This window comes from Peromyscus eremicus, chromosome 3, assembly GCF_949786415.1.
Source record: "Peromyscus eremicus chromosome 3, PerEre_H2_v1, whole genome shotgun sequence".
Taxonomy (NCBI): domain Eukaryota; kingdom Metazoa; phylum Chordata; class Mammalia; order Rodentia; family Cricetidae; genus Peromyscus; species Peromyscus eremicus.
In genome coordinates, this window is record NC_081418.1 from 85,055,889 (window position 1) to 85,068,283 (window position 12,395).

Sequence of the window (12,395 nt, forward strand, 5' to 3'; positions counted from 1 at the left end):
GTTTGTTTGAGACAGGGTTTCACGCATAGCTTTGGCTGTCCTGGAACTCGCTCTGTAGACCAGGCTGGCCTCGAACTCACAGAGCTCCACCTGCTTCTACTTCCTGATTAAAGGATTAAAGGCATGCTCTACCACTGCCTGATGGGACTACAGTTATAGATGCTGTGAGCCACCACGTGGGTGCTGGGATTTGAACTCAGGGCCTCTGGAAGAGTAGCCAGTGCTCTTAACTGCTGAGCCATCCCTCCAGCCCCAGCAGGATCCAATGCCCTCTTCTGGATGGGGATACATCACACACACACACACACACACACACACACACACACACACACACACACACGAGTCTAAAATAATAAAATAAACATTTTGTAAGTCAATCAAGCTGGGCATGGTAGCTCATGCCCTTAATCTCAGCACTTCAGAGACTACGGCAGAGGCAGGCAGGTATGTGAGTTCCAGGCTAGTCTGGGCTACACAGCAAGTTCCAGGACAGCTAGGGCTACAGAGTGAGACCTTGCTTCAAACAACAAGAGTCAATCAGTGAATATCCCTCCCCTGGGGCCCCTCCCACTATTAGGTGTTCTTTCTCACTTTTTCTTAATAAAACTATGCTCACTCTGCTTTTGTTGTTGTTGTTGTTGTTTTTATTTGTGGGGAGTCACACTGACCCGAGACTTTCTCAGGGGTCCTGATGAAGGAACAAAGGGAACTCTAGTTCTGTGTCCTTGTCTGGCCGTGGACTTGGTAAGGCCCGTCTAGAGGAGGAGCCAGTGCCTCGAAGGAGTCAAGGTTGCAGCTTCTGAGGACCCAACTCTTCCCCCTCGGCTGTGGTTATCGGTCCTAAGACAGCTGCGTCTGAGGTATCCTGGGCTCTCTTTGCCAACATTGTCTGACTTCCCTCTCTGCTGACCTTGGCCCTGTTCTCTCCCTGCAAATAGTAATAAAGTCGCTTGGCATAAGTCAGCAGCTTGTGGGAGACCTCCTGACCCCGCTGTGGCTTTTGTCTGGTATTTCTCATCCCTAGGCCTCCCGTTTGACGCCTCAGTCCCCCTTATCCCTGCTGGCTCAGCTCAGCTGTATTTATGGTCATAGGATCTCACTGTGTAGCCCTGGATGGCCTGGAACTCACTGTGTAGACCAGGCTGGTCTTGAACTCACGAGATCTGCCTGCCTCTGCCTCCTGAATGTCAGGATTAAAGGCGAGTGCTACCTCACTTAACTGCTTTTTTTTTTTTTTTTTTAAGTCAAAGTCAGTCAGTAAAGCATAACGGTATACCTCCGCAACCCCAGAGGTAAATGGAGGCAGGAGGTTCAAGACTACCCTCCGCAACATAGCAAGTTCAAGGTCAGCATGGGCTACATGAGACAGTGTCTCAAAACAAAACAGAAGTCAATCAATAAAGACAGAAAAATAAAATGTAGGCGATGAGGAAGAGGTGATGTGGATTTCCAATGTAAAGAAACCAACGCTCTAGGAGAAGGCAGGGCCCGGGAGTGGGGAGCCAGGCCCGAGGCCAGACCACGGGGTGAGGAGCCAACACCAAAACTGTCGATCAAGCCGGAGTCCAAGTGTCCCAGAGGAGGCACGGTGTCCCATTGAACTCTGTCTTCCCCTGGGTTCAGGCTGATGCCAGGGACAGTCCCAGAGGGATGTGGTCTGCATCAAGGAGAGGAAAGGGGCCAGCACTGATGGGTCAAGCGGCCGGTTTATCACAAGCGGCCGGAGGCCTTTCCCTCCCACACCGTTGTCCTCCCAGGCCTGTGACTCAGCTGACTTTAATGAGGTATTTGATGGTCCACAGACAAAGAGACAACTCCCTAGGGAGTCTGTGTTCCCTGCTTCTCCCTGGCACACGATCATTTGTCACTGTGGCCTCAGAGGTTGGTGGCAAACCTTGCCTCCACTTCCCCCAACAGTGGACAGGAGGCTTGGGGTACAACGAGTTTGTCTGCTCAGCTCTTTCCAGGCCAGTTCTCTGTGTCGGTCAGATTTCCCAGAGTCGAGGTTTGGGTCTCTGGATTATAGTGCAGTGTCATCGCCCTGCTGGCCTCTGCCTGGCAAGGCGCTACATCTGTGTTACTCTCCTGCCCTGCCCTGTGTCACCCTCAGCAGAGCTGGCCGTGTCCCAGCTGTGCCTGAAGCCCAGAGTGACTCCTCACCGCTCCTCTGGTGGACACCACGTGTTTCTCACAGCCTTCTAAGAGTGGGACCTTCACTCTTCGCCCCTTCATTGTTCCTCAGTGGCTCTTCAACACTAGGCTTCCCGTGTTCTCAGAACGCCTTCAGAAATTTAAGTTAGGAAAGACTGAGAACGTCAGTAAGGCTTGGAAGCATACAACAACAACAATAAAAACCCAAAGGAACATAGGGTGTGTGTGTGTGTGTGTGTGTGCCTGCATGTGTGCTTTGCATGTGTGTGTGTGCCTGCGTATGTGCTTTGCATGTGTGTGTGCCTGCGTGTGTGCTTTGCATGTGTGTGTGCCTGCGTGTGTGCTTTGCATGTGTGTGTGTGCCTGCGTGTGTGCTTTGCATGTGTGTGTGTGCCTGCGTGTGTGCTTTGCATGCATGTGTGTGTGCCTGCGTGTGTGTGTGTGTGTGTGTGTGTGTGTGTGCCTGTGTATGTGCTTTGCATGTGTGTGTGTGCCTGCGTATGTGCTTTGCATGTGTGTGTGTGCCTGTGTATGTGCTTTGCATGGGTGTGTGTGTGCTCCTGCGTATGTGCTTTGCATGTGTGTGCTGCAGCACATGTCCACATGCATATGGAGAGCTGAAGCTGACATCTGGTGTCTTCCTCCATTACTCTTGACTTTGCTTACTCAAGTTTTAAAAAGATTTATTTGGGGGCTCGAGAGATGGAGCAGAAAGTTAAGAAAATGTGCTGCTCTTTCAGAGGATCCAGGTTCTGTTCCCAACACTCACATGGTGGCTCACAACCATCTGTGATTACAGTTCCAGGGGCCCAACACCCTCTTCCGACCTCCAGCCCTGCGCACATGTAAACACTTACATACATGTGGGCAAAACACGCATACACATAAAAAGAAAATACATCTTTAAAAAGACTTATGTATGTGTGTTCGTGTGTGTCCATGTGTGTATGTGAACATGTTTTAGCTGCCTTTGGAGGCACCCAGGATAACCTGAGCTGGAGTTCCAGGCAGCTGTGAGTCAACTCATGTGGGTGAAGCTGAACGCAGGTCCCCTGCAGGAACAGAGCAGACTCTTGTTAACTGCCAGCTCATCTCTCCAGTTCCTTCACTGCCTTTGTGTTTTGTTTTGTTTTTGTTTTTTTGAGACAGGGTTTCTCTGTGTAACAGCCCTAGCTGTCCTGAAATTCACTCTGTAGACCAAGCTGGCCTTGAACTCACAGAGATCCACCTGCTTCTGCCTCCCGAGTGCTGGGATTGAAGGTGTGTGCCAACACTGCCTGGCTTGGAGAAGGCGTTCTTAAGATACGGGAAAATGTAGGGGATTGAGATGTAGCTCAGCTTGTAGAGTGCTACCATGCTTGAAGCTCTGGGTTTGATTCCCAGCATCATATAAAAGCAGGTCTATAAATTCAAGGTTTTCTTAGCTACATAATGAGTTTTAGGCCAGCCGGGGTTACATGAGACCCTGCCTCAAAAAAAAAGAAACAAACAAACAAACAAACAAAAAACAACAAACCCGTAAGAAGACAGGCTGAGGCATGTAGTCCACAGCTGTCATTGGCACTTGGCAGTGGTAGAGGCAGGAGATTCGGGAATTCCAGGCCAACCTTGGCTACATAGAATGTTGAAGCCAGCCAGAGCTTGTAGCGATAACACCCGTGCTACCACCACCCGTTCACCATGTCCGAGCGAGGGGCTGTGGATCGAAAAACAGAGACAGAAGACAGCGGGTCATGCCGTTTATTGAAAGAGGGAGGAGGTCTTAAATACAGGCTTACAGCACAGTGGGAGAACCCCAGAGGGCAGAAGTTCACTACTGAATGTTTTACAATCTTGCATCTAAGCTGTTAACGCCCAATATGCAGGGTACACAAACAAGGAACTTCCCTAAAGCATTCAGGAGGGTGGATACCGGCAGGGAATTAGCATAGGGAGGACATCTGGTCAAGGTCGGCAAGCAGGCAATGGCTTTACTCAATATGGGAGGAGACCAGGGCCCTACAAGAGCTACATAAGAATGTCTCAAGTCACCAGACAGGGGTGGCACACGCCTTTAATCCCAGCACTCAGGAGGCAGAGGCAGGCAGATCTCTGTGAGTTCGTGGCCAGCTGGGTCTACATAGTGAGTTCCAGGACAGGCAGAGCTGTTACACAGAGAAACCCTGTCTTGGAGAGAAAAAAAAAGTCTCAACTCTCCTGCCCCTTCCCCTAAAGGGGAGAAAAGGAGGAAGCCTCTTGTTTACACACATCACACTTGAAAAAATGTTGGAGGGACTAGGAACATGGCTTCGTGCTTAAGAGCACACACTGTTCTTCCAGAGGACCTGAGTTGGAGTCCAGGTACCCACATCAGGTAGCTCACAACTGCCTGTTACTCCAGCTCCACGGACATCTAAGACCCCAGGCTTTGGCAGGTCGGTACTTGAGTGTGTACAGACCCCCCACACACACACACACACTTTAAAATAATACAAATAAACCTTTAAGAAAAATCTTGGACCAGTGAGTAAAGGTATTTGCTGGTGATCCAAGTCGGGTCCCCGGGACCCATGGAGAAGAAAGAGAGAACTGACTTTAGCAAGTTGTCCTCTGACCTCCACATGTGTGCTGTGACACTGCGACACACATATAGTCACACACACATGCCCCACACACAAACATATATAAGCATGTTTTTAATCTTAAAAAAAAAAAAGGACCTGTCTCTTTTCAAATGAATGACCCTCCCCCCAGAACTCAGCCCTCCCCCTCTCCCCTCCACTTCAACGCTTTTCCGGAGCTATTCATACTTAAAACATGACTCTTTTTGTTTGGTTTTCTTGGTTTGGAGGGTGTGTGTGGTGTGTGTGGTGTGTGGTGTGTGTGTGTGTGTGTGTGTGTGTGTGTGTGTGTGTGTGTGTGTTGGAGACAAAGTCTCATGTAGCCCAGGCTGGCCCCAATCTTCCTTTGGCCTTTGCCTCCCAAGTGCTGGAATTCCACGTGAGTGCCACCACACTGGCCCATAGCTTCTGCTCAGACAGGAAATGGCCCAGTATTCAGGAAGCCTGGGTGAGGCTGCGGGTGGTGGTCCAAGTCGCCTCACCTGGGCCTTCCCTCTGCCTAGTCTTTCCCCGGCCACCCTCTCTTTGTCCTCTCTTCCTGCAGGCCACAGCTTAGAAGAACTTTTCCTCAGCAGCCCCCGAGCCCTACCCTCAACGCTTCCATGGCAATTAAGCTCACAGGCTTGTTCCAGAGCTAGACTGTACCGCCTCCAGGGTGCTGTAAGCTCTAAAAACGGCAGCCCTGGTTTCTGTAGAGTTCACAGCCAAACCCCAGCACCTGGCTCCCAGCTCGGCACATGGCAGGATCCCGACTGTCATCTCTTGTAGTGACACAGCTAGCTCTTACTCACTGTGTGGAAAGCCCTGGTCTCTCTGAAAGGCCCACATCTTGCTCCTCTCCTGCCCATCACCAAGCACTAGGCCTAACGGAAGGCACCGAGTCCTCTCTGCCATTCTGTTTATCTGTGGACAACAGTTCCCTTGGCAAACACGGAGAACTGAAGACTGTCTTTCTGGATAACTTTAACCAACCCCTCTCACTCCGCTTGACACCCCACCTCCCGTTTATCTTCCAGAGGGGGCTAATATTCTCCCTTCTACACTTTTCAGGCACTGCACAGTGTCCAGCGCCCCCCCCCCCCAAACACACACACATTCTCCGATTGTCCCACAGGTATTAATTATATGACCCTGTTTAGGAATCTGCAGTTCAGAACCTGTCAGCCGAGCATCTTGTCCCGACCTTCTTGTTCCCTCTTTCTAGGTTCTACCATAGGGGAGAGGAATCCCTAAACTACACTGGCCGGACTTTCTTCCTTCCCCTTAGGAGACCCCACACACGGTGGGTCAAGGTGCTTCTCCAACCCACACCTTCCGCCACAAGCGTTGAGGGCCCTGAAATCACCTGCCTACCTGTTACTAAAGGAAAAACCGAGACCAGCGAACATGGATGCTGGGCCTTAGGCCAAAGCCCACAGTCCCCTTGCTTGTGTCCCGCGCGGCCATCGGCATTTGAGTTGTTCCACGGGAGAGGGCGCCTCCTGGTGGGGATGAAAAGAACGACAGTCTGTAGCTCAATTCACAGGACCCAGAGGCTGACGGAGGAAGTAGGTCATCCGAACCTGCGGCCTTAATTATCAAGAATGTAAATAGAGGAAAGTCCCTTAGCAGGGGAACTCTCTCTCCTCAAACCTTGTCCTCAGTCATGCTCCCCATAATGGCTTAATAACACTGCCCTGTGGTTTTAATTGAACCCTAAAGAATGGATCTTTAGGAAACAAACACAGTCATTATCAAATGGTTTTTTGGCACCTGGCAAGCCACACAAGCTTTTACGATTCAGGAATCAGGTGCTAAGCCCTATCAGAATGCAGAAGCTTGCATTCTAATAAGACTTCTGGGTCACCAAGACCTCAGGGTTCCAAGCGAGCGCCGGGCCGTGCTTCCACAGTAGCCCGCTAGGCGGCGCTCCACCCCAAAGTCATCGATTGGGGAGTCCAGATCTGATTCTTTGAAATGCAGCTCCCCAGGAATGCCTTCTTGTACCAAATGATAAATGTGTGCCTCCTAACATAAAGAAAATATTTCTCTAGCCAAGCATGGTGGTGCACAACCGTAATCCCAGCACTTGGGAGACAGAGATGAGTTCAATGGCCTAGTTTTAATTGGTTTTGGGTTTTTGTTTTGTTTTGTTGCGTTTTTCGAGACAGGGTTTCTCTGTGTAACAGCTCTGACTGTCCTGAAACTTCCTTGTAGACCAGGCTGGCCTCGAACTCACAGAGATCCACCCGCCTCTGCCTCCCAAGTGCTGGGATTAAAGGCGTGCACCACCACTCCGGGCTAGTTTTAACTTTTTTTTTAATTGAGTATAACTTGTCACTCCCAAGCTGGAGCTACAGCCCCCACCCCAGCTCCTGTTCCTTCTTCCTTCTCCTCCTTCCAACAGTCTCTTAGCCCAAGGAGGCCTTGAGTGCAAGATCCTCCTGCCTCAGCTTCCTGAGTGCTGAAATTGCAGGCATGTACCACCACAGCTGGTGAATTCATAACGTAATAAAATTGTTCTTTTCTCATGAATTTATAATTTCAAAATGAAGAAACTACATAAAATGGAGAGAAGGTAGACTATGCTAGTCAAATAATGGATGCCTGGGTTCCTTTTATTTTTGGACAGGGTTTCATGTTAGGCTGGCCTTGAACTCACTATATTATCAAAGGTGACCTTGAATCTCCTGATTCTTCTGCCTCCAACTCCCCAAGTTCTAGGATGACAGGCATGTACCACCATGCCTGGTTTGTGGTTCTTTTTTTTTTTTTTTAAGTTTTTATGTTACCTTATAGCTTTAAAACTTTTTATAAGTGTTTGAGATGGCTGAGTGGATAAAGGTATTTGTCCCCAAGCCTAATGGCCTGAGTTTGATTCCCTGGACCCACATGGCTGAAGGAGGATTAATTCCTATAGTTATCCTCTGACCTCTACATAGACAGGTGCCACAGCGCGCGCACGCGCGCGCGCGCGCGCGCGCGTGCACACACACACACACACACACACACACACACACACACGAAATGACTTAGTGGGTACAGCACTTGCTGTACAAGTATGAAGGCCTGAGTTTGAATCCCCCAGAATTCATATAAAACTGGATGTGGTCAGACATGCCTGACATACACACCTTTAGTCCCAACACCTGGGAGGCAGAGGCAGATAGATCTCTGTGAGTTTGAGGCCAAATGGTCTATATAGTTCCAGACAGCCAGGGTGACAAGAGAGACTGGGAAAAAAAAAAAAAGCTGGGTGTGGTACCATAGGTGAGTAATTCTACTGTTTCTATGGCAAGGCAGGAGGCAGAGACAAGGAGAATTTGGAAGCATGATCCGGCTAGCCTGGCCTAGGCAAGGCTGAGGAGAGGTCAGCCTGAATTACATGACGTTCAGACACCCCGGGCCGCAGAGTGAGAGCCTGGCTAAAGAAACAACAAAGTGAACTATATACACATTTCAGTGATAAAAACCAAGTGATGAAAAAGTGTAAAACCCTAAAGGAATGCTTTTAAGATGTTTTATTCTTCGCATGTGTAGTCTGTGAGAGGTGGTGTGCAGGTGCCCACGGGGCCAGAAGAGGGTGTGCAATCACCCAGGAGCCGGAGTTCAACAGGGCTGCTCAGAAACAAACTCAGGTCCTCTAAGAGCCATCTCTCCAGCCCACTAAAGGATTCTTTATGTCATGAGCATTTTATTTTGATAATGCTTTTGATTTAATCTGGGGTGCTTTTAGAAGGCTACTTTGTGTTTCTTCATAATCTTGCGAGAATTCAGAGCTATGATTTCTGCTTGGTTCTCCCTCTCGCCTTCCACCCTCCGTGTGGTACTGGGGATTGAACCCGGGGTTTCACATATGCGAGGTGAGCACTCTGCCCCTGAGCTGCAGCCCATCTGTCAGTTCTCAAGCCCAGGACAAACGGATAACTGAGGTGGCAGCCAGGTTCTCTCAGCATCCCTCAGTCCTCACCTGTCCCCGGGTCCTCTGGGCTGGCATACCCTGCCCTCTACCCAGAATCTTCCCCTGCTCTTCCCTATGTAATGGAGCCATTTTGGCTACCCCAGTCCTTTTTTGCCCTTTAGGTGTCTTGGTCTCCTGGCTCTCCCCTCCCCCACTTCTCACGCGGTCGGGCTCAGGGTCGTTGTTCACTCTGGGCTTTCCAGATGTCTCTGCCCGTTTTCTCCTTCGTATCTACAGTAAACCTTCTCCTCCACCACACCTAGGAGTGGCATGTCGTTCCTTTTCAGTTCTTTTTTTCATCCACCATCCTCTTTGCATGTCTGACTTTGAGACAGGGTTTCACGAAGTGTTCCAGGCAGGCCTTAAACTTGCAATCTTCTTGGCTCAGCCTCCTGAGAAACTGGGATTACAGGCCTGACTGACTGAAACATTTCTGTGACAGCCCAAAATAAAACAACTACAATAACTGTTGGTTATGCCGGCGGCGCTGCCCCTCGTGGCTGGTCACCACCCGCGGTGGCCATGCCGGCGGAGGAGCATGCTGATTAAAAGAATCATAGCCATGGTTACCTTTTTAGAGCTTTATTGGGGGGGGGGAGAGACAGAGAAAGACACAGAGAGAGGGAGAGAGAGAGAGAGAGAGAGAGAGAGAGAGAGAGAGAGAGAGATGGGGGGAGAGGGAGAGAGGGGGACCGACGGGGGGGGGGAGGAGCGGAAAGGAGAGGGAACAGAGAGAGAGAGAGAGCCCACAGAGGGCTCAACCGCTTTTTTAGGCTGGGAAGCCGGCGAAGGCTGATGACATAATTAAAGGACGTAAATAAGGACCAAATCCTAACATCCCAGACTTTCCCTTATTATAAAAAAAGCAGGTAGATGGGACTAGGGGCGTTGTTCCTCTCAAAAACTGCTTCCAGCTGACTTTTGGACGTTGGTTGGCTCTGGGGGGAATGGAGAAGGGGAGTCTTCCGAGGTCGACAGGCGTTGTGGGATGCTGTCTGTCATCCGTTTGCTCTGGAGACATGTATCCCTCTTGGCTGTGGCTGGGAACTTTCTGTTTGACAAGATGCTGGTGACACAGAAAAAACTTAGAGAGATAAAAAGAATCATTATTATTTTATGTTGGCATTTATCTGAGGTAGATCTGGCCTGTCCCTATGGACTTTGAAACATTATCAGAGACAGATTATTTTAAAGCACCTATTTCCTTTACTGGTTCAGCATCTAGGAGACAGGTGATCAATTGTTAAAAGCATCTCATAGTAATAGATGTTTACATTAAAGTCTTTGTAGCGCCCAGACGCTTTTGGGTCTGGGGGTGTAAATACCTTTTAGCTGTTACAATCTTATTTGATGATCTCTGGACTCTGGTTCTGTGGTGGTCCTGTACCATTAGCTGAACAGTGAGTTAGAACAGGGAACTGGGAAGAGAAAAGCTTGTGGTACATGAGAAATTTTTTTCCCCCTTTGGAATTAGGGACAAGGCAAAGATCAGGGCCCTGTCTGTATGCACATGAGAAACACAGGCAGTGGATCTGGAGTGAAGCAATGAGCTCTTATTTTAGGTGGAAATCTATTTTCATTAAGTAACTTTGAAAGTGTAATTAAATCTGGTGAGGTGGTAAGGCTGTCCTCTGTACCCGACAATAAAGGAGAGGTGGCATCCCAAAACTCCCAGGACTGAGTCAGTGGCTCTGGTGTCCAGAAGGAAAGAATTGGATCGCTTCCCTGCCGAGTTCTGGGTTCCCTGCCATGTCTGTAGCCAAGCCTAGGTCGGCTGGAGGTCTTAGCTTGATGTACCCATGCATCTTGGTGCCTGGGGGCAGTCAGCTGACTCTTTGTCTTTCTAGGCGGCACTTTTTAACAAGGCTGTTGATGGCCTGGCAGGGCATTCGCTAGCCCGTGGTGTTTTCCTCACTTAAAACAGGGACCCAACAGCTTTTAGAGTCAGCGAGTGCAATTTTGTTTTTGGACTTTTATCTCTTCCCTGGCACATCTTAAATGCCACAGATGACTCTTTTGCCTGTGGGGTCAGGAGCCTTGCTCTCCAGATGTTTAAGTTTTAGTCGGGGAGGTCTGGGGAACAAGAGACGGATTTTACTCTATGTCCTGAATTTTTTTTTTTTCCTGCTGATCGATGGCTTAAGGACAGCTTTTGGAAGATCTGCCAGGAGGCAGACTATAAACCGATACTTTCCGGAAGACTTGTCTGAGGCTATAAGCTGAATATTTTTGGCTGAGCCATCCTGACTACTGTAAACTTATTTGTATGGATCTTAGCCGCTTCCGGACCTGTCTGTGCTTCTCAAGGCAGTTTGAGAATGAGTGGGTGGAGTTAAGGTGAGTTAGGGTGAGTCGTAGAAGCCGCCTAAGCCCGCCCACTTGAGCCCGCCCACTGCCGGCGGAAGTCAGACAGAAAAGGTTGCACGTGGAGACGCAAAAGTGGGGAAGGAGAAGGGTTTAAAACTTTAGCAGAAATCTTGGAGATAAAGTAACTCTTATTTGCCCGTTTTTGGCAGAAGTTCCCGCGACTCTGTTATGAGGCCAGGTTTACCAGTGCCCGCCCCTATCCGCCAATGTATCCGCCCTTTTGTCCCATGGCTGTAGCCGAGAGAAAAAATAAAAAAGTAAAATAACAAACTGGGATCAGACTACAATCTTGGGCGTCCCCAAAGAGTGGAGAGAGATCCATGAATCAGCTCAAGTTCGCCATCCTCTTCGTCAAGGGATGCGAAGGGCTGCCGCTGCACCAACTTGATCCACCCGGTAGACCAAGACACCATTTACTTTCTCGTCAGAAACGAAAATGTGCCGTTGTTGGTGCAACTCGAGGACGACCCCCGGGATGTCCGTCGCAAAGAATATAGCTCGGACTACGCCGTGAGAACCTCGGACTTACTGTGGTGAAGAATCATGGTGGTAGCGGTGTGGGGGTCCAGCGGAGGCGGCGAGGGACGCGCGCGCGCTCGCGGTCTCGCTGGATGGGGGAAGAGGCGGCAAGCAGCAGCAGTCAGCAGGTCCTCGGTGTTCGGTGGTGTATCCGAGTCACGGCACCAATGTTGGTTATGCCGGCGGCGCTGCCCCTCGTGGCTGGTCACCGCCCGCGGTGGCCATGCCGGTGGAGGAGCATGCTGATTAAAAGAATCATAGCCATGGTTACCTTTTTAGAGCTTTATTGGGGGGGGGAGAGACAGAAAAAGACACAGAGAGAGGGAGAGAGAGAGAGAGAGAGAGAGATGGGGGGAGAGGGAGAGAGGGGGACCGACGGGGAGGGGGGAAGGAGCGGAAAGGAGAGGGAACAGAGAGAGAGAGAGAGCCCACAGAGGGCTCAACCGCTTTTTTAGGCTGGGAAGCCGGTGAAGGCTGATGACGTAATTAAAGGACGTAAATAAGGACCAAATCCTAACAATAACCTCCCTCCAATAAAAAATTAGTAATAAAAATAAATTCCAATAGTGGGAGAATGGGCCCTTCAAAGCTAGGGACTGGAGCAATGGCTGTCCCCAAACTTTTATATCATTTACCTCTCACCTCTAGTGGCAAAAGTCTATTTAAAATGATGGCTTTTTGTTTTGCTTTGCTTTTTTTTTTTTTGGCGGGGGTGGGGTTGGGGGTGGGGGACAGGACAACAGTCTCATCATGTAGCCCAAGCTGGACCTGAACTCAGGACCCTTCTGCCTCAGCTTCCCAAATGTTGATTGTCTTAA